This window comes from Anas acuta, chromosome 1, assembly GCF_963932015.1.
Source record: "Anas acuta chromosome 1, bAnaAcu1.1, whole genome shotgun sequence".
NCBI classification, from domain to species: domain Eukaryota; kingdom Metazoa; phylum Chordata; class Aves; order Anseriformes; family Anatidae; genus Anas; species Anas acuta.
In genome coordinates, this window is record NC_088979.1 from 44,992,245 (window position 1) to 45,013,006 (window position 20,762).

The following is a 20,762-nucleotide window of genomic DNA, read 5'->3' on the forward strand; positions in this document are numbered from 1 at the left end:
AGCTCAGTACTTTAGATTTAGCCAGTCTTGTATTTGTTCCAGTTGAAGTATATATATAAAGTGGGAAAACAAACATAAAATCCTAAGCATGGCAAAATACAGTCATCAGTTTTCCATTATAAGTGAGCTAGCATGGTGTAATGTTATACAAAGGTAAAGCGTGCCTACATTGATCATCTTTTTTATCTTTCCTTTTTTTTTTTTTTTTGTAAATGTGAAATCATTTTTTTTTCTCCTTCTCTCATTAAAGAAAAAAAAAAATTCTCTATCATGACTTTCAGATTTCTAGGTGATCCATGGCATTTGACAGAACACAGAAGGGAAGGGCCAGAAAGCCTGCAGAGATTAATGACACTTTTGCCAAGTGATGAATTTTGTGGGCTTGGAAACATGGCATTTTGCATTCTGTCAAGATCAGAGCAGTTTTTAAGCTGTTTAAGTTGTGATTATTTTCTCACATCTGTTTCATTGAAAACTAATTGTAGATCTGAAGTTACAGTTTTTAAATAATTCATAAAAACATAAATCCAGAGGAAAGTGGCAAAGGTATACAGGAACCCAGTGAAGTACAAAGAAAAGGGTCACATCAGCTGTAGTTATCTGAGCACTTCTCTTACCAGTGAAGTACTTAATTAGGCCCGTCTGATTGTTTGGCCCTGGGTTGATTTTTTCTTTCAAAAGAGCTGTTGACCTGATGGTACATTAAAACACACTCAGCTGTGGCTTCAGAATGGTTCCTGAAAACATTTGTAAATGCTGTTGTTTTGACAATAGGGGAAAAAAAATGTAGACAAGCTAGTGTAACTCATACATATATAATTGTTGTTGTTGTTTTTTATTCATATTACTGAATACTGGGCCTTTTAGCTCTACCAATTACACAGATCAGCTAGACAATGTCATTTAATGTAGGCAACAAAATGCCCAGAAGATTCTTCTCTATGAAAACAAGAGCTTCTACAAGTTTTGGAGGGCCTCCTAGCCAGGCAATTAATTGAATTAACTCAGCTATGCTTTTATAAAGTTTATAGATTCTGGAATTATTGCTGAGCTTTCAGAAGCATTTTAAGGATTACATCCTCAAAACTTCTAGATCAATTATTTTACAGTAGGGATAGATCTCTTGTTTTAAAATGCCTCTTTGTGCTGATCTATCATTTTTCTTAATATAGGCTATTTTTTGCAGAACTAATTAGTAATTTGTGCCTTGGAGAAAATTCTGTATGTTGGTTTGTCCTTTTCTTAGAAATACAAAATAAATTTACACTAGTTCACAGGAGAAAACTCATCTTCTATGAAGATAAGACATTACAAGGAAGGAAAAATTACAAGAAAAAAAAAAAAGACTCAAAAGAGCTGCAGCTACAACTGTTTTGAGAGGAGAAAGGGCTTTACCTTTCTCTTGTTTGCTGATCCAAGGCTTTCCCACTTAGAGCTGTTCAAATGAGCATCCCTATGATTATTAACACTGCCCTCCTCTTAATAATTTGGATATGACTTCTCCCCCTCAGCATGGTATCAAACAGGCTCCTGTTTTATATTTTGTTATTGAAAGGGAGGCTGTCAGAGTTGACATTCTGAAATATCCATCTGGCTCCTTAAATGCTATCATGTCTCTTTTGTTTTCCCAAGTCTCCGATGAGAAGATGTTTGTCACTTAATTGCTGCTGAGGATCACAGATGATGGTTTATAGGTTTAGGCAAATTGCAGGCAGCACTTTGTTAACAAACGGTGGAGCACAATGGTACTTCATAATTATCCTATAGAGCTCAATTGGCCCTTAACGGCACCTGCATGTACAGCATCAGGGAGCCTTGTTTCAACACAAAAGCTCCTTCTTGTTAATTAACCTGTGTGCACTTGTTACAAATGAAACCTATTTGTTTCCACTTAATATATTTGCAGCTAGTTTAAATATTCATTTATTATTATGCTTGTTAAGTGAGGAGTGGAGAAGAATAGTTTGGATCACTTTCATTAGTATGCATTGAGCTTAAAAGAGGTAGCAAATAGACCAATATGTCAAGTGTGTTCCTTTGTGCTTTCCTTCTTCCTGCTCTGTAGGCCCCCAAATTAGGCTAACAAAGATGTATATCCATTGCTGATTGAAATAATGCAAAAGGAATGAGAAGTATAGGAGCCTTTGCAAAAAATCAACAAATTCTCTGAAAGGCTTTGTACGCAATGACAAATACAATTCATTCTAGGTGAAAAATGCCTTTTTATTGCATATTTAAAATAGTACATGCACACACACTCACAGTGATTTCATTTGTATGTAAAAGGATAAGAAATAAAATCAAATCCAGTGTATTTAAATGTTATGCATTTATTAATGCTGCTCTAGCACACATGCCTTTTAATATTTAACTAAAGAATTTACTTCTGTTTTACCCTTATGAGCAAGGAAACCTTTGCTCTTTAACTGATAGAAATTAGATAGAAACAGATAGAAATTATTCTGTGTTTGTTAGAGACCATAAATATATATAAAAGACCATTAACACAACTGCATAAGGAGATTAATGGACAATGTTTGTTGCTGTTGTTACCTTGCATTTGACTAACGAATATTCTAAATGCTTTTATTCTTCAGTATTAGAGGAAGACATCTCACTCTCAAAAATTCATTTTGATTATTTGTTCCTTTTCAGGTAACTGTGGCCCAAAGGTTTTCAAAGAGTTCCTTTTTAATTTGAGTAGTCCCACAAATTTAATTGATTGCAGAGCAGGTGTAGCTGAGCAGTGAGGAAAAAGCTCGAATTTCCTCTTCCTTCTTGCTTGACTTTGTGAAGTTATTTCTGAAGTATATCACCACAAGGTAATCTTATCCAATACGACAGAGTTCTTTCTGAAAGGAAACACAAAGGATAGTTATTGCTTGATTACTACCATGAATCCTAAATAATCCTATTTCCCTCTAAGTGATTTACACCAGCAGCAGCACTGACCGTAGGATCAAGTCCAGAGAATTTGGCCTTTTATATCCCAGCATTAACAAATAAACATATTAAAGCTAGATGATGAAGGGGGAAGCAAAATTTAAGCTGCAGATCAGTTCTTGTAACAGCACACTGAAAACTGTTGAAATACACTTATGTATTGATGTAAGATGCATTCCAGCAGCTGCTAATCAATTGCTGTGATTCTTCTGTTTTAAAATTGGTCTAATAATGCATTTTAGAATAGGTCAATACTACCTCCTACATAGAGTAATACATCTAATTTGTTTCAATTCATCATGGTCGTATATTCTAGGGCATTTTATTTAAAATTTCAACTTGCCAGGGGGAATTAATAAACAGAGTAAATTGTAAGTTACTAGTATGATGCATGTGTAGAAGTGATATAATTCAATGTGGCTCAATAACACAACAATTAGATGGGGAAAGAAAACTGTACAGTTAAGATCTGTTTGTATGTGTAAAAATTTTATAGGTATATATATATTTTTAGAAGGGAATTCAATGTGATGTGATGTACCGATAGAGAATCAAAGCACTAGAAATCATCTCTAGTCATAGAATAAGGGCAATGGAATTTATAACAGAAAAAGCCTAAAGATTGTTCTGAAATATTTTGCTTTTTTTCTCTTAGTGAGAACATCTTTAACAGTCATATGTTACCGTTCTCTTCCTTTAAGAGTAATTTCGTTGCTGATGCTTCCAATAAGTAAGTGTGGAAATATCCCCTATGATGTATATGTATCTTTTAGGTGATACACAGCACTAAGCTGTCAGCCACTTTTGGTAATTACTGATTTGCAGTGGATTTCCATTGTTATTTAGAAGTGAAAATACTTATCAGCACTTTAATGAACATTTGTAACCCTAATGAACGCTCATCAAAATATCTTTCATCTTCCAGGGTCCCACATATTTGCAAGTGTCCAGGATGAGTTCTTTACTTATTTCACAAGCAGGTGGGATGCCCACCCCTTATTTTGTCGTATTCTTTATTTTTGTGATGTTATCCTCCTAGCAATTTGCATAGTTACAAAACCATTGAAGACTCTGCTGCACGCTAGATAGAGAGCATCTCTTCTCTTGGGTCCACAGCTTGAGAGAAGCAAAAGAGTAAAACTTCCAGTAGTCCTAACATAGTGGCTATCACTTTTGGTGAGCTACATTTTAGAACCTTTTCATCTCTCCTGAGTGCATCCTACTAGTGAGAGGTTTCACAGTCCCACTCCAGATATAATTGCGCAGTCCCTAGACTAGATCACTCGGATACAGCCTTCCATTTTTCCACCTGTGAAAAAACAGCAAATCTGACTGCATTTGGCACCTGCAAGGCCGCTTCTTCAAAACAGAGCATTATTTATTCATTGCAAAGTACACAGCTTTCTGAGAAAGCAGATAAAACAGAAGAAGACCAGTTTCTGAATCATGCTTATTCCTGTGAGTTTTGTTAACTTCTTTTCAGAGTGGACACCCCTTTCCTAGCCTAGGAGATAGATGCTGCTTCCCCACTTTCCTTTCACTGCCTCCCTGAAGCATTTACTTGCAACTAAGTACTCCCCCATCCCCTCTTATTTATCCAGAGATTTATTTCTTTTTTTAAACAATTTAATTTTCTTTTTCTCTTAGGCTTTGGTCAGGGAAAACACACCTGTTAACCTGACTGGAAACAAGCAGGTGAATGTCTCACCATTAATATCTCCCTGTATTTCTTTCTGTCACTTGACATTTCTCTAGAGATAGCTCATCTCTGTCATTGTTTTGTTTCTAGCTTGGTTTTCCCTGGCAGCCTCTTTGATTTAATTCTCTGTAGTCAGGTGGAATAATATCAAGCTAGAAAATGTAGGTACATACTGCATTCAGAGTAAATAATATTGCTATCTCCCTCATTAGCCTCAGTGGAGTTTATGACTCAGAAGATAAAGGAAGTAGGAATCACTCACAGTAAAAAATATATTCCAAAAGGGGGTTGTAAGGCAGAATTTTTCTGTAAAGAAGGGGACTTGCTATCCCCTAAACAGCTCACTGGTATGTACCTCTACTTACAGCACAAGGTGTGTCTTATCTCCCTCCTGCTTCAGGTTCTGCACTCCTGCACCTATCCTCAGCTGTCCATATCAAGCTACTCTCTACAGTCATTAGTAAACTTTTGTTCACCTTAGTTCACCAGTTTCACATCATCATCATGAGAAGCCATTTCCAGCATTTTCACTGCTCTAACCAGGAGTGATACAGAATCACAGAATCACAGAATTTCTAGGTTGGAAGAGACCTCAAGATCATCGAGTCCAACCTCTGACCTAACACTAACAGTCCCCACTAAACCATATCCCTAAGATACCCACCAATATGCAATCAAATTGTCTAGGTGTCTATTCTGCCATGAACAACACCATCATGTTCACAGTCTGATCTACGTGTTTTCTCTGTCCACCAACCTTCCTTTTGTGTTGGATATGAACTGCACAGCATCTGTCATAAGCACTGTCCAGCTTCCTTCCTGTAAGGGCTGCCCAGAGTACACTGATCAAGGAAGGAGGAGTCTCATGGCTGGTGTTGATGCTATAGCAGTGCGAGTCATTGAGAGGCTTGAAGAATGCTAACATGTTGCATGCTAACATTCAGCCAGGTGCTGGGTGTCTGAATACATGCACACCCACTAGTCTCACTTGTCGCTGCATGAATTCAGGAATCAAGTGTCTGTTGTAGTAGCCACTACAACTAGTAGCCTCAGCCACTGAGCTGTGCAGTCACAAGTGCTAGAATTTGCATGTGGAGTGGGAAGTATGCCCCTTCATCTTTTAAAACTATTTTGCATCACTGATTACAGAATCACAGAATTTCTAGGTTGGAAGAGACTTCAAGATCATCGAGTCCAACCTCTGACCTAACACTAACAGTCCCCACTAAACCATATCCCTAAGCTCTACATCTAAACGTCTTTTAAAGACTTCCAGGGATGGTGACTCCACCACCTCCCTGGGCAGCCTATTCCAGTGTCTAACAACCCTTTCAGTAAAGAAGTTCTTCCTAACATCTAACCTAAAACTCCCCCGGCACAACTTAAGCCCATTCCCCCTCATCCTGTCACCAGGCATGTGGGAGAACAGACCAACCCCCACCTCTCTACAGCCTCCTTTAAGGTATCTGTAAAGAGCAATAAGGTCATCCCTGAGCCTCTTCTCCAGGCTGAACAATCCCAGCTCCCTCAGCTGCTGTGTAGAAGTACCTCTTCTTTTTCTTTCTAACCACACAATGAACATAAAGATACTCCTATTTTGTACATTTACAATTCCAGCTACTCTAGATGGAACTTTGTAGAGAAACACTTACTTCATCACCATAATCAAATGCAGGCCTTTGGTCTCAAAAACTGTGTATATTGCATTGATATGGGGCTGGCCTAGAAAAAGGTGAATATTTCTACTACTGGCTTCACTGCTGGGGAGCTTTTCCATAGCATAGAAACCCTTTTGGAAATGCAAAATTCAGAAATACAAAAGCTTGAAGTGAAATCCACAAATCTGTGTTCTGGATTTAAACCCTAGCAGAGTACCCGGATGGGGTTAGACAGTTCAGATCAACATGCCATCACTACAACATTCACCAGAGCCAGGCTACTAGTCACATTGTCCTGGCTGGCTAATCTGAAACACTTAGAGGAATTAGTTGTATATTCCAGTTGTTCAGGAACCTTACCTAGCAAAGGAGTAACATCAGGCTGAATTCACAGCCTGAAATCATCTTTCTAGATTCAGTGAACTGTATTATAACCTTTTCAAAGAGCAGTCTTTCTTTCAAGATGTCTTCATGGTGCAGCTTTCCCCTTCAGCGGCAGGCAGACTCAAATTAAAGATGTGGATTTAATTCCCTTTCCATTGGCAGAGGTTCAAACCCACCCCTCCCACATCTCAGGGGAGCCCCTAATCAATGAGCAACCATCTGTTCAGGGTAAAGGGGGAGGGCTTGTTCCACTTGCCTTACTGGTGTCCTCCCACTACATAGGAAAAAGATGTCATGACTAATTGAGCTCAGTAGTTAAATCACTCACCTGAGAATGAGGAGTCTCTGATTCCTATTCCTGGTTCAAAGGCTGCTTCTGCAATAAGTGAAATATACTTCATGTAAATAAGCTTGCAAACCTTTAGGCAGACTGATAGCTGTCATAGTGTGGCGAACTCTGGGTAGACATCTACAGAAATGTACTAACACATAAGTGCATACATATATATTCATTTATGCATATGAAATTAACACAAAAATCTTTTTGCTATCTTAATGATAGAACCATCAGATAAAAATATAATTAAAAAAGACTGAGTAGAAAATATTATTTTATTTTAAAAATAATTTTAATGAAATCATATTTACATAAAACAAGCTAAACCCAGAGCATAAAATAAGGTTTTGGTCTGAAAAACTTCAGATCAAAAACTGGAAGAAAATATTGTATTTCAGTTGACAAAAAATAAAATTAAAAAAAAAGTAAAAAGGTGTTTAGTAGAGCAAAAATGTGTGAGTGCAAGCAATATTTATGTTACAAACAGCATTACTTATTTAAGCTAATGTCAGAAAATTAACCATGGTGTATCTCACAGGAACGTGGAAAATTGTGACATACTAAAAGCTGGGACATTTTCTCTGCAAAAGATGAGTACTGAGCTGATGCTCAGACTTTAAGGGCTGAGCATCAGCTCAGCAGACAAAGCACTGAGGTTGGCTGGCATAGGCTTTAAGCCAAGGTATTTAACTCAGTGTTTAAAAATTTCATTAACTCTTCCTTCAAGAAAGACATTGAATTTAAAATTCTTCATTTTGAAACTATTTTTTAACTGAAGAAAATGTTTCTAACATATGTACATTCATTTGGTAATTGCACACCTCATTTCAGTGTATTAACCCACCATAATAGAGGTTTTGTTAACCCTTTGGACAGCTGAGTGCCATGACATTTTATGTATCAGCTTTGACTGTTGTATGGTTGACTTAGCACTTCACAACCACAGACTCATTTTCCTCAATTTGTTAAGTGGCTAATTATAAAGGTTTGCAAAAGAATTGACACAAGGGAAGAAGAGCACCACACTTCTATCAGCAGCCCCATGAGGCCTGTACAAGTGTCATTCGTAAAACAGAGCACAAATTAAACAATGGCTATAATAAGATCCAGGAACAGGATAATGAAAGAAAACTTCCAGTGTAGATGTAAAACAACCACTAAATGGGTTGTTTTCATGTTTGACAACAAGGCTCTTATGTAACTCTTCATGAATTCAGAGTCTGCTGTTAAGGTAATATTCTTGGACTAGACTAGATGGTAACAAGCTAAATAAAATGACTACCATTTATTTTGTGTCTGTGATTTCCAATTTCATTTCCATACAGTAGTATATCAATAAGATTTTCTTAAACAGAGTATCATGCATGCACTGTTTCACAAACAAGAAGATATTTAGGAATCTGCTAGTAGATATAAGTGGAAAATGAACAGTGTTTTATTTTAAGAACAAATGCAATCGACATGTTAACAAATCATTTGTTCTATCTACAGTCGTCAACTCCTTATTATGAACAGCTGAATTTAAACTAAAGAATAAATTTAAATGGCAGCCTTTTCCTTGCTTGCAAGATTTATATACAGCAAAAATTGGACTTACTTTATTTTGTCGGTTTAAGTATTTAATGAAACTGAATGAAAGTCTTTTTTTTTTTTCTTTTTTTTTTTTTGTGCATGTGCTGTTTCTCCCTCTCACCATAATACAGCTACTCTCTATGCATAGTGTTTGCATCATTATGTAAGACATTTGCAAATATGTATGATGTGTTTGCCTATGGGAAAACTCTCTCTTCTAATATATTCATGAAAGATGAATTAACAGTGCTTTAGGTATGATAAAGAGATTCATAGTATAGTCTATTATAATGCTGATATTAAAAAGAAAGCTCATCATTTAACAAGAAAAATGTTGATCTTTTACAATCATGGCAATATATTTTATTTCTGAGAACATCTTCTTTCCACCATTGTATTCTTATTTGTTATAATTTTTATTTATAATTTTTATTAGGCTGATAACTAGAAAACAGTCAGGACTCCATTGTGCTTAACACTTTCAAAGATAGAATCTGTACCAGAAATATCTTTGTGTGTATTTTCTCTCCCTCTCCCCAAGTAGACCTCAAGCTTATCTCATCCAGGATGCTGATATGATAGATTTGCCATGATAGGAAAGAAAAAGTATAAAGCAATTTTTCTCACAGCAATACAGTCTCTGATTTTCTCCAGATCCCTGTATTTAAGGAGACAAAATCTAGGCATTCTCTGACCATCTGGTCAGGTATGATAGCAATCTGCCTGCAGCAAGTTATGTTTTGATGTTGCCTTCTCTCTGCTGGCTGAGATACTAGTTTATTTGACTCGATAGCAGCTGATGTCTCAGAGTTACACTAGACCAAACTCCCTGGTGGACCCCCAAGTTGGCTCTTGTGCTGACCTTTGTCTAGAGCAGCCCAACAGCCCTCCTTAGCAAGGACGCTCAGACGCAAACTGGCAGATAATGTTGGAATCAACATGGTCCCATAGGCAACCCAGAAACAATTATCCTGAGCTACTTCGCTCTGAGTAGGAGAAACCCAGTTTAACAGGGCTACCAAGTTACAGCTCCCTACCAACTTACAGGCAGCCCTGTAACTTGTATTTCATGGAGACAGGCAGTGGGACTGGGGAAGAAGACTGTGAAGAAGGATTATACAGGGAAAGGACAGACAGAAATCCAAGAAACTAAGTCCTTTGGTCTCAGAGATGTAGGACTCTGGTCTATTTATCATTCCCTTTCTGCATGTATCTCACTGTCATTTTGTGAAGACTTGCTGCTACCACATCCTATGCCCTGCCATGACCTGGGTCATGTACAACAGTCAGTGAGAACATCCTCTGTGAAACCAACTATCCTGTAGTTAAATATATTTTTTATTGAAACAGAAGGATTTTTCAGCAACACTGTTATCCATGATGTTGTTGTGATTAGTGAATTTGGATTCACAGTCTGTAGTTTAGGAGAAATCCAGATTCAGGACCGTGTATAGCTGTAGTCAAAGAAAAATGCTTCATCCCACAGGCTTCTCAGATAGTCTGCAGAGGGACCTAAGGTTTCTTGTAACACTCTAGGGCACTAGCCAGTCAATTATTTATACATGCTGATCTGGAAGTTGTACTTGCAGACTTTTTCATTTCATAAGTTTCTGAAACATGAAGAACTGTAATTTATTTTGTCTGAGATGCCAATCATCTTTGTAAATGTGTTTGCTGCTTCCTGCATTAATTTCTCATATGACTGTTATAGAATCATAGAATTTCCTAAGTTGGGAGGGACCCACAAGGATCATCGATTCCATTTCCTGTTTCCACACAGGACTATCCAAAATCAAACCATAGGTTTGACAGTTTCAGTAAGTTTTTGTTTCAGTAAATGGAGTGCAATGTAGTTCATAAGCATATTGGTCTCAAAAAACACCTGTTAAAGAAAATATAGAAACAAATAGAGAACCATTATTTGCATCGCTTTCTTCATCTTCCTATTTTATATATTTTCATATTCAGTATCTGTTCCTATATATCTGCTGCTGGTTCTTGTTGTTCAGCTGTCTCAGACACATCATTGTGTTGGCAATAGCAGTCCTGGAAAATAATAAAGATAAAAACTCCTTACAGTTCACTTTGCCTTTTGTTTCCTCATCTTATCACTTTTCCTGATGGTCATATTCATGGCTTTTTTGGACATGCCTGTTAGGCTGTTATTTGTCAAGAGAGGATACAAGGGTAAAAATCTGAGTAATGTAATAGGTTGGTGTGGTGGTTTTACTCAGGTGGGCAGCCAAGCTCCACCACAACCACTCTCACTCCCCCTCTCCTCAAAGAAGAAGGGAGAGAAAATACAACACAGAGAACTCAAGGTTTGAGATGAGAAAGGTTTAATTAAAGGGAAAGGGAAAGGGGAGAAAAAGAAACCACAGAAACAGTAAGTCCGCGCAGAAGCACAGAGAGAAGGGAAAAAATTATTCTCTACTTCCCATCAACGAGCGATGTTTGGCCACGTCCTGGGCCTCAAAACGTGTAGTGGTTGTTCAGAGGGAACAGCCCCCTCCCCTACGAGAGCCCCCCTTTTTATTGCTGAGTGTGACATCAGGTGTTATGGAATATCCCTTTGGTTGGTTTAGGTCAGCTGCCCTGGTGATGTCCCCTCCCCATCACTTGCCCACCCCCAGCCTGCTGGCTCTTGGGGGCTTGGAAGGAGTCCTGATGCTGTGCCAGCACTATGCAGCAATAGACACAACACTGGAATGATATCAGTGCTGTTCCAGCTATGAGTGCAGAGCACAGCACTGTGTGGGCTGCTGCAGGGAAAAGGTGACTCCAGCTCAGACAGACCCAACACAGTTGGTCTGACTTTTAAGGACCCAAGTCATCTAAACTCTTGCTAAAGCATGTTTGTTTTAAGCAAACGTCATTTTTCTCTTAGAAGACAAGGTCAACATGATATCCCAGCATGGGTTTAGATATAGCTAACAAAGGTTTACATCTTTTGTTTGGATACACTGGGAACGTTTTTCACCCGATCGTTTGTCAAATATTGAAAGGGAGTTATTGGAATAGCTGGAATTGCTGACATAATCTAGTGTGGCAAATCTTTCTTTTAATGCTAGGGCAAGAAGGGCCTAAGGAGAAAAGAATGATACCAAGTCTTGATTAAAAGCCTACATTAAAAAGTTTTCCATAATTATTCTGCAAATGAAAATAGGCTCAACATCAGTTTTACAGAGAAAGACACAAAGGCACAAAGCCTCAGCTTCTGTGTTGGGTCTGTCTGAGCTTCCTAAATTTTTTAGATAGATAATAATAATTGAAATCTTAAGAAATATATAAACAGATGTATATGTTAGTTTATAGGCAATATATTCTTTGTGGCCTGTTTAATGGATTCATGTGATTAAAATAATTGTCACAGAGGAAAAATATTTTATTTTATCAAAATTTATATTAAACAGCCAATATTTACCTTTAAAAGCAGCATGTAATATTTGACATACAAGCTGAACATAGTGAGGCTGAGAGCTCACTGTACAGAACCACAAGCAGAAGTGTCTGGCATACCACAGCTATCAAGAAAGTCATTCGCAATTGCATGCACAATGTCACAATTACAGTTTTATGGGTATATCTGGTATGTGAACACAGTTTGGTATCTGCCTAGCCTTTTACAAGTGCAGTTAAAACATCAGTATGCATAATCATTCTAAATGAATACATGTATTTACCAAATTTGTGCACAAGAATTTCTATACATGGTCCCAAACTCCTAAATTATATGGATTGATTTTTTTTGTGTATGCAATCACAATAAATGATTTTTTATTTTGAAAGTGCAGAATACTTATCATCCAAATTAATAATCTTTTATTAAATATAATTTCTGGATATTTTCTAGGTTGCTTTTGAAGTCATTAATATATTTTGTTTCTGTTATGATTATATATCTATTTATTTATTTATTTTGTAATGTTATTGCTTATCCTATCAATTTTATATTTTAAAAATAGCAACGTTTCCCTTGCTTTTTGAACCAACCTGCTATTAAGGAATTGAAGTTTTCTGGTGAATGAAGCAGGCCAACTGCTTTTCATGACAAAGTTTGTAATTAGAAGGCCAATTTAATGGTGAATCAGGCAGAAATATTCAAAGCATGACAAATGACTTTAATAATGCAGCTTGCAATGCTTGAACAGAAATAAATTTCACTTCTGAAACTCTCGCCTTTTTCTGTCTGCCTGGAAGATAAAACTGTCCAGGAGGTATTTGTACCCTTTATTCAGTAAAGCTTTTACTAGAACTTAAGCAGGCCAAATAGCTTGCAAATGCAAAAACATTATTCAAGTTCTTAGGATTTTTTTTTTTCCTGAAGGTAGGCTGTGTTGAGAATTCTGTATAAGTCAAAGATTTATTTTTTGCACATCCCGCTTAACCACTGCAATAGTGTTTTATTGTTTTCTTTCTGTCTTGAAGCATTAGCAATAGTCTACTTTGGCTTCAAAACTGAAAGCTAATTTCAGTGTTTGTCATAAGTTTGTTAAGACCACATGCATTCCACAGTTTGAAAAATTTCATTATTCTGTCCATGCTGGGGCTTCGTAATTGGATAGTAAGGATGTTCAAAGACTAATTTAGTGAATTGCACAATATTTTAAATGGAATTATGCAGGTTTATGGGGCCTCAGGGGATTGAGCTAGGAGCCTCTTGAGAAAATCTGTTTATCAGTAAATGATATTAGCAGCTTTCACCTAGCTTTTGTCTTCATTAAATTGCTGCTCTTCCAATTGAGGGTCACATCTGAGGCCTGCTTTGATAATTTGTCATTATTGTCTTGTTTATTGGAGCATAAAGTTGATACAGCAAAGGTTGTGCAGTTTATATACAATGTGCAAAGAAGTTTTTCCTACCAACCCTGCCAGCCTTTTATCATAGCAAAACATATCAGGACAGAAGAAACTGTAACTTCTGTAGCATTCTAATCTATACTAAATCATCATGCTTCTGCAAGATGATTTCCTAATATTTTCTAAGTGAAAGTAACATGTTATAATCCAGATTACATCAAATTGTTATTTTTCTATCATTTTCAACTGTGAATTTGTATTTTTTTAAATGAGATTAAATTTTGTTTTCTGTCAGGTTACCCTTTTCCCAGACTAACTCTGGATTTATCCTACTGCAAATGTGAACAAAATTTGTCCCAATATCGATTTGCTTAAAATATTTCACTAGTGGATTTAATCTACCTCTTATAGTACAATAGCCAGGTTTACATTATTATTTACAGTAAAGCATAGAGGCAAAATAATATTTCAATGCCCACATTTATGGGAAGTTTATTTGTAAATATAAACTGGCTGTATCATCCAATTATTTGTTTACTCCACTATGTTATCATCACAGTATATGTCATAAGTTTATATTTCTAACAGAAACTCTAGGTAAGATGTACCAGAATTATAAGGTCTATATAGATAAAGAGGCTACTGACCAACTTCAGACATACTTTTGTTTCTTTGGACCTCCTGTCCTTTCAAACTTTACATATTGTAGAAATCATATGCTTTTTATCAAATTTATGAATTAGGCTTACTTAAACCACTTGAAAATACTTGGAAATGTTGCCACACCAACATCTTATATTTAAACTATCCTGAAGGCTAACAAAATAGTGAAAGGTTGCTCTTGTTATATTATTTTATACCAGTTTCCCAAGTAAATATGAAACTTCCAAACTGGAAACTATGCAATTTTCTATCCAAAATATTTAAATGTGAGACAATGCTTTCTTTGCTTGTTTGTTTGCTTTTAATAACCTGTCAGCTAAAAACAAAATAAAACAAACACAAACCAAATTTATATTTGTTATTATTACAAAATAAATTTGCTATTACTAAAAAAAAATTTGGAGTCAGCACTATTCCTCCCCATTCCTTGCTGACCACCATGTTACCTGTAACTGTCCCCTCAGAAGAGTTTTCCTTCACAGGAAACTGTTTGCAATGTGACTTCAATATCAAAACAGATTTTCTTGTTCTATGAGGTTTCAGTGATTAAGGCTAGACTTCACCCTTGGTTCCACACTGTTGTGAAAGGGATTCAGGTGCTAAAATGTACTTAGAACCAAACTTTTGTCCCTACAAAGTAGATTCTTGGGCCTGAAATATTAAGCAGACTGGCTTAAGAGACTCGTGACAAATAATGATAATAATAATAATAATAATAATCTGAGAAATTACACACATTACTCAGCAAAGTATCCCAAACTACCACTAGCCTGTAGGTCATACTTTGCTATCATACATGAACACCTCACTCATCTTGGCCATGGGTCATCAGCTCACCCTTTTGTCCTTCATAGTTTTGTCTCCTTTTCGCATGCATTGTTCTCTTTCCCCATACGATATCTGTTCTCCTCCTTGACAACCTAACTTTCTTATATCTCCATTTACCTTCTCAACTTACCTCAATGCCTTTCTACAGCTTAACTCATTTTACCTCTCAGCCCTCAGTTATCATTGTTGTTCCAGTTCCATCTTCCTACATACCCTGGACATCACCTGTAAAACCATTATTAGTGGAGTCAATGTGAAACCTAATAGAGACGTAGGGGTGGGAACATCTGAAATATTGCAGTTAAAAGCCTGGTGCCTGGATTAGATCAGTAGTTCAATGGATATTTATAGTTTTCCATAAACTCCTGTGCACAATTTTCTACCTTAAATATTTGTGTATTTTGACTCTGTGCTTAATTTTTCTATGTCATGTTCCTGTGTTGCAGAAACAGTCTGAGCAGCAGAGGGCTATCTGAACTTCAGCTCTGTGTTGAAACTCCAGGATATATCTTAGATATTTTGAGTAGGAAACTTCTTATTATTAAGAGCTCAGGATGTAAACAGAATGACTGTTGTGAAGAAAAACTTACTGTGGATGTGGGATCCTAAGGATGTAATCTAGTGCAGATACCATTAAAACAGAACAAAACAAACAAACAAAAAAGGAAAATACAATGTTTCCATCATTCCTTTACTTGGAGCAGAGTAAAATCCATGTGGTTCACACTCTTGGGTATTTTCAAAGACATCTGTCTCTCTCCAGTGACAGTATAAGGAACTACAGCACATGTTGCTTCAGTAACTAGTGGTTACAAAACATTTAGAAAGGAGTTAGCTGGTTCAGATTCTGTCCGTTGTTTCTGCAGCTTTTCCTTTCCTCAGAGACTGAGAGAGCTTCTCTATTTTTCTCTTTAACTGAGGTATCAACTTTAGAAAGAGAGCAAACAAGATGGGCCTCTGTAGTTTTATGCCTGTTGATGCATCAAGACTCGTATAGCCACAGGCACAGAAGCACAGAAAAAAATAATAAAAATTAAATCTTTTCCCTATTTGACATAAGTGTTTTTAACACCACTTACAGATTTATTCTGCCTTGCATCTGAACTCAGACTGACATCCATCTTAAATGTTTCTGAATCTTGCACATTAGGCTACACTGAACTACACCTTCCATAGGAGCTAAAAGGTAGTTGGGGGCTGAATAGGTCACAAAACCTCTCTAGGGTGAGTTCCCTGACCAGCATGGATTGAAGCTTCCCTCACTTTGCTCTTAAAACAAAACAAAACAAAACAAAACAGCCAGCTACCATTCCCATGAGGGACTTATGCAATGCGGGACTTATGCAATGCAGACTAAGGAGTGAGAAAGCATTTTCAAGTGCCCTTAGTACATCTTGGTATAGGTGCCTTATTCCAGGAATAGACAGGATTTCAAATATTCTTCCCTTTCATATTTCCCCTTGGCTGTTTTAGACATTGAACCAATCACAACAAAGCTGACTGCTAAGGTCCCATAGATGTGACACTATCAGCAGCTGAGACAGACTTTAAAATTTTAGTGGTGCTGCATACTATTCTCCAGAGCTCAAATGGCATGAGTGTAAGAATAAATTTATTGTTTTGCTTCAGTGAAAAAAAAAAAAGGGGGATTTTGTGTAACCAAAATATTCAAATTACTATGTTAATCTTGTACTTTCTTTCTAATAATATCTTCCCTGGACATAAATTAGATCGTCGTAGCTGGTAAGTGAGGAATAATGGTAGAGATAGTCCTCAGTGGGTGACTCTATCCACAACAAAAATAAAAGCAGACAAATTATCCAGTTTGACTACATATCTAATTTGTAGATGACCATAAAAGATGTAAAAGAAAGTTCATGCAGTGTAATGTACTGTTCTGAATAAAAAGCTAGATCTCACACAAACCTGAAATGAAACCTGTCTGCTTTGTCACTTTTATGTGAGGATGTTCACCTAAGTTTGATATTGCATATGCCAGAATGTCTTGTTACTGAATATCAATATGTAATGCTCAATAATACATATCTGGGGCTTCAGCACATATAATTTTGTTGTCTTATTATAACTAAGCTAAACTACACATTATGTATATTTTGCACGTGTGAAAACCATTTTGACATTCTGAATAAATAAATTTACTATAAAAGAAAAAAAAAAAAAAGAGAGACTATCTGCAAATGTTCTGAACTCCTGAATATTAGGGGACATGGTCTTAGGTTAGAAAAGAATGTACAGCTCCCATTATTTCCTTGAGAGAAAATTAAAATAAATAAATTAATAAATAATTTAAATATAAAAGTGAGATTATCATGGGGGCCAATGTGAAAGTATAAACTTATATCTCACAGCTGCAGCAGGGGCAGCTCAGCTATTGTGACTACAAGGACACATACTCAACCTCTGTGTTAATCTGCTCTGTGTTTATATATGTATTTTTCAATTCTCAGGGGACATCAAAATGGTAATGATTTCCTATTTTTGTAAACAAATGGAAATACAGCCTTTCATGACAGCTGTTACTTCAAAAATGATCTAAAATATTTATGCAAATTACAGCTTTTAAAATCTTCTCACTGAAGGTGTTTTCCCTTTTTGAGAAACACTCTGACAATTAAAAATAAAAATAAAAAAGCACCAGAACCATGCCTATTATTGTTTAGTCCATAACAAAGACAGCTGTATACACCCTTATTGTGAGTCTCTTTTATCTGAGCAACCTTGCTTAGTAAAATTGGACAATTTATCACCCCAATGCCTGCAGCAGTATGCACTACATGCAAGTGATTAGTTTGCCACTTCAGCTACCAGATTTGATACAGCTCTCTGAGAAACTGGTAGTCTGAATGAAAAGGTCAGTGTGGAGCTTAAACTAACTCTTGGGGACCAGCTGGCCCAGGGGACCAATAATGGGCTCTACTGTCTTCTGCCCTTCTCAGCAGTAGTTCAGAGCTGGTAACATCTGGATAATGTCCCTCAGCATACACAAAGTGGGTGCTTTTATACTCAGACACAGAAGGTGCAAGATATGATGCTAGGTGTGTAAAGTGAGATGTCCAAATACCCTGTAGGGTCAACAGAGACAGAGGGTGATTCTGCCCATGTTCTCCTGGGTTGCCTATCCTCCACTCCTATAACAGTGTGGACTAACGGGAATATGTCTATAAGTTAGATGCTTAACACTGGGAAGAATTACTATGAGCATCTGGTTATGATTTCTGCACTTAATCTCACAAAACCCAGGAAATTGCTGAATCTGAAGATCACAGTCTCCTTTGAGTCCTGAAGCAGGCCTTTACTGAGGCCCGATACTCAGGCTAGGTGGGCAAACCTGCATTTCCAACACTCATTTTGTGAAAACATAATCAAATTAATTCAATTTCCAAGGCTTTCACAACCACTGAATTCAATTACACAATGCAAAACAATGTAAAAATAACAATATTAATATTTAGGATACATCTGGCCTTATCTGAACTGAATAACTTCTTCACAAGTCATTGTATGTTTAGAATCACAAGAAAAAGTTCTAATAACTCTTTATTCCAAGGGAATATGAAAAAAAGATAATAATAACTGGAATAATAATTCTACCTGCCTTTGAGAGGCAACAATGAAAAATCTCATTGACTCCAACAGTACTGGTAGTTAGAGACTGTACACAATCTGAAAGAAGAAAAAAATGAAAAAAAAAATGAAGATAAAAAAAAAGTCTCTACATTTTTAATATCTGGAAATAAAACCTGTACTGATATTTTTTATACTTTGGCCAATGAGTTGATAGTGGAAAAGGGAAACTTTACTTATCTGAAACTGCAATAAGCTAGAGTTAGTAATAATTTAATCTCATTAAAAAAAAAATCAAAACTTTTGGCTGTAACTTATCAAAACCAAAACATTTCATTCTAGATCTTCCCCAAACAAGAGATTTCTGAAGAGCTTATATACTTATGAGAACCAGCAGCAGAGTGTATTAGCAGGAAGTAATTTCAGACCTCTGAATGCATGGAGGATAGAGGAAGCCTGGGATCAAACTATGATTCTCAACTAAATTTTGTGTTCAGCAAATGAAAATCCTTAGCATAATTGTTTAACATGCATTATAATCAGTCAGGAAACCTAGATCCTTAATAGACAAAAATTAAGCAGTTTTCTCCCTAAAGGCTACTCCTTGATTATATAGAGGGTTTCAACAATTATTTTGTATTCTAAAGTACATAGAAAAAAATATAGAGGTAAAGAGAGAAAGGAAATTGTTTTGGAAAGACTGTGGTGAAAGATCCTGAGTGCTTATCCAGTGCACTGTATTGGAGTCCCTACTTCTTTGACAGCATAGGAACTTGGGCACAGAAAGCTGGATGATTTTGCTGCACTCTGAACATTGAGACACTGCTCAGGTGTCTGCTTTGGGTGGCTGCACCCCGCACTCTTTGTTGCTAGCTATTTTGAGTTTTACTGCACTTTTCTTACAAATACCATTTAAGAAAGGGGTTTCATAGCTGCACAGAGATATTTTGAAGTTTTATTTTGTGTTGTTATGATCAGTCTAATCTCTTTATCTGTAGGTATATATTGCAAGCATTACTTAATTTAATTTATTCTTATAACCATGTCTGGATAGGTTTGAACATAACCAGAATGTTATGATACACTGAAATGTTTCTGTTCGTCCATTCTTTTTCTTTCTTTCTTTCTTTCTTTCTTTCTTTCTTTCTTTCTTTCTTTCTTTCTTTCTTTCTTTCTTTCTTTCTTTCTTTCTTTCTTTCTTTCTTTCTCTCTCTCTCTCTCTCTCTCTCTCTCTCTCTCTCTCTCTCTCTCTCTCTCTCTCTCTCTTCTCTTTCTCTCTTTCTCTCTCTCTTTCTCTCTTTCTTTCTCTCTTTCTTTCTCTCTTTCTTTCTCTCTTTCTTTCTTTTTCTTTTTCTTTCTTCTTGTCTTTCTTTCATAGAATTATAGAAATATTAAGGTTGAAAAAGATCTCCAAGATCATCTGGTCCAACCATCAACCTACTATCAATGTCACCCACTAAACCATATCCCTAAACACCAGGTCCAACCTTTCCTCGAACACCCCCAGGAATGGTGACTCAACCACTTCCCTGGTCAACCTGTTCCAATGCCTGACCACTCTTTCTGAGAAGAAATGTCTCCTAATTGTTTTAATTGTTGAAGAGTAGTGCTCTTTGTTCAATTCTTTGTTTTAATTGTTGAAGAGTAGGGGCATGATGCTTCCCTTTTTCCACTCACCAGTGACATCGCCTGACTGCCAAGACTTTTCAGCTATGATGGAGAGAGTCTTGGCAACTATATCAGCCAGTTCCCTCAGGACCCTGGGATTCCTGATATCAGGTCCCATAGTCTTGTACCTCTTTAGATTCATCAGGTGGTGTTGAACCTGCTCTTCACTTACAGTGGGTGGGACTTTGATCCTCTAGCTTCTGTCTAGGGGTTCAGGGAAATGAGAGATTTGGGAAGCCTGTCTACAAGTGCAGATAGCGGCAAAGAAGTTGTTGAGTACCTCAGCCTTCTCCATGTCTGTCGTTACCAATTACTCATATATAGAAACTCATTCTTAAATTAACAAATTAGCCACCTATAATGGCTTAGACACTACCATTTTCACTCCTCAGTCTATTTTCACAAATGTTAAAGGCGCATGGTGGCCCCTGGGGACTCCTCTAATCACCCCAGTGCAGCGGCCAAAAGGAAGCTGGGTCCTCTCTTGTGCTCTTCCTTGAGGCTCTGTGCAGAAGGGATGCCACCTCTTGCACAAAGGCTGGGGGATGGGAAAGAAGCACTCATGCAACCCCTGAGAATCTGCAACAGAGTTATTTATCATGAGGACATCTTGCAGGTAAGCCTG

General features: G+C 36.8%; 1 protein-coding gene and 1 long non-coding RNA gene across 3 annotated transcripts in view; one reads left to right on the forward strand and one right to left on the reverse strand.

The window, feature by feature from the left end:
• NDFIP2 (Nedd4 family interacting protein 2) overlaps positions 1-20,762 on the forward strand; it is a 532,803-nt gene that overhangs the window by 208,017 nt on the left and 304,024 nt on the right. The window lies entirely within an intron of this gene.
• On the reverse strand, positions 2,203-6,943 carry LOC137850125 (uncharacterized). Its single transcript, XR_011092281.1, has 2 exons — positions 6,661-6,943; positions 2,203-2,852 (listed from the first exon to the last, which is right to left on the reverse strand). It is a non-coding gene; the product is annotated as an uncharacterized lncRNA (long non-coding RNA).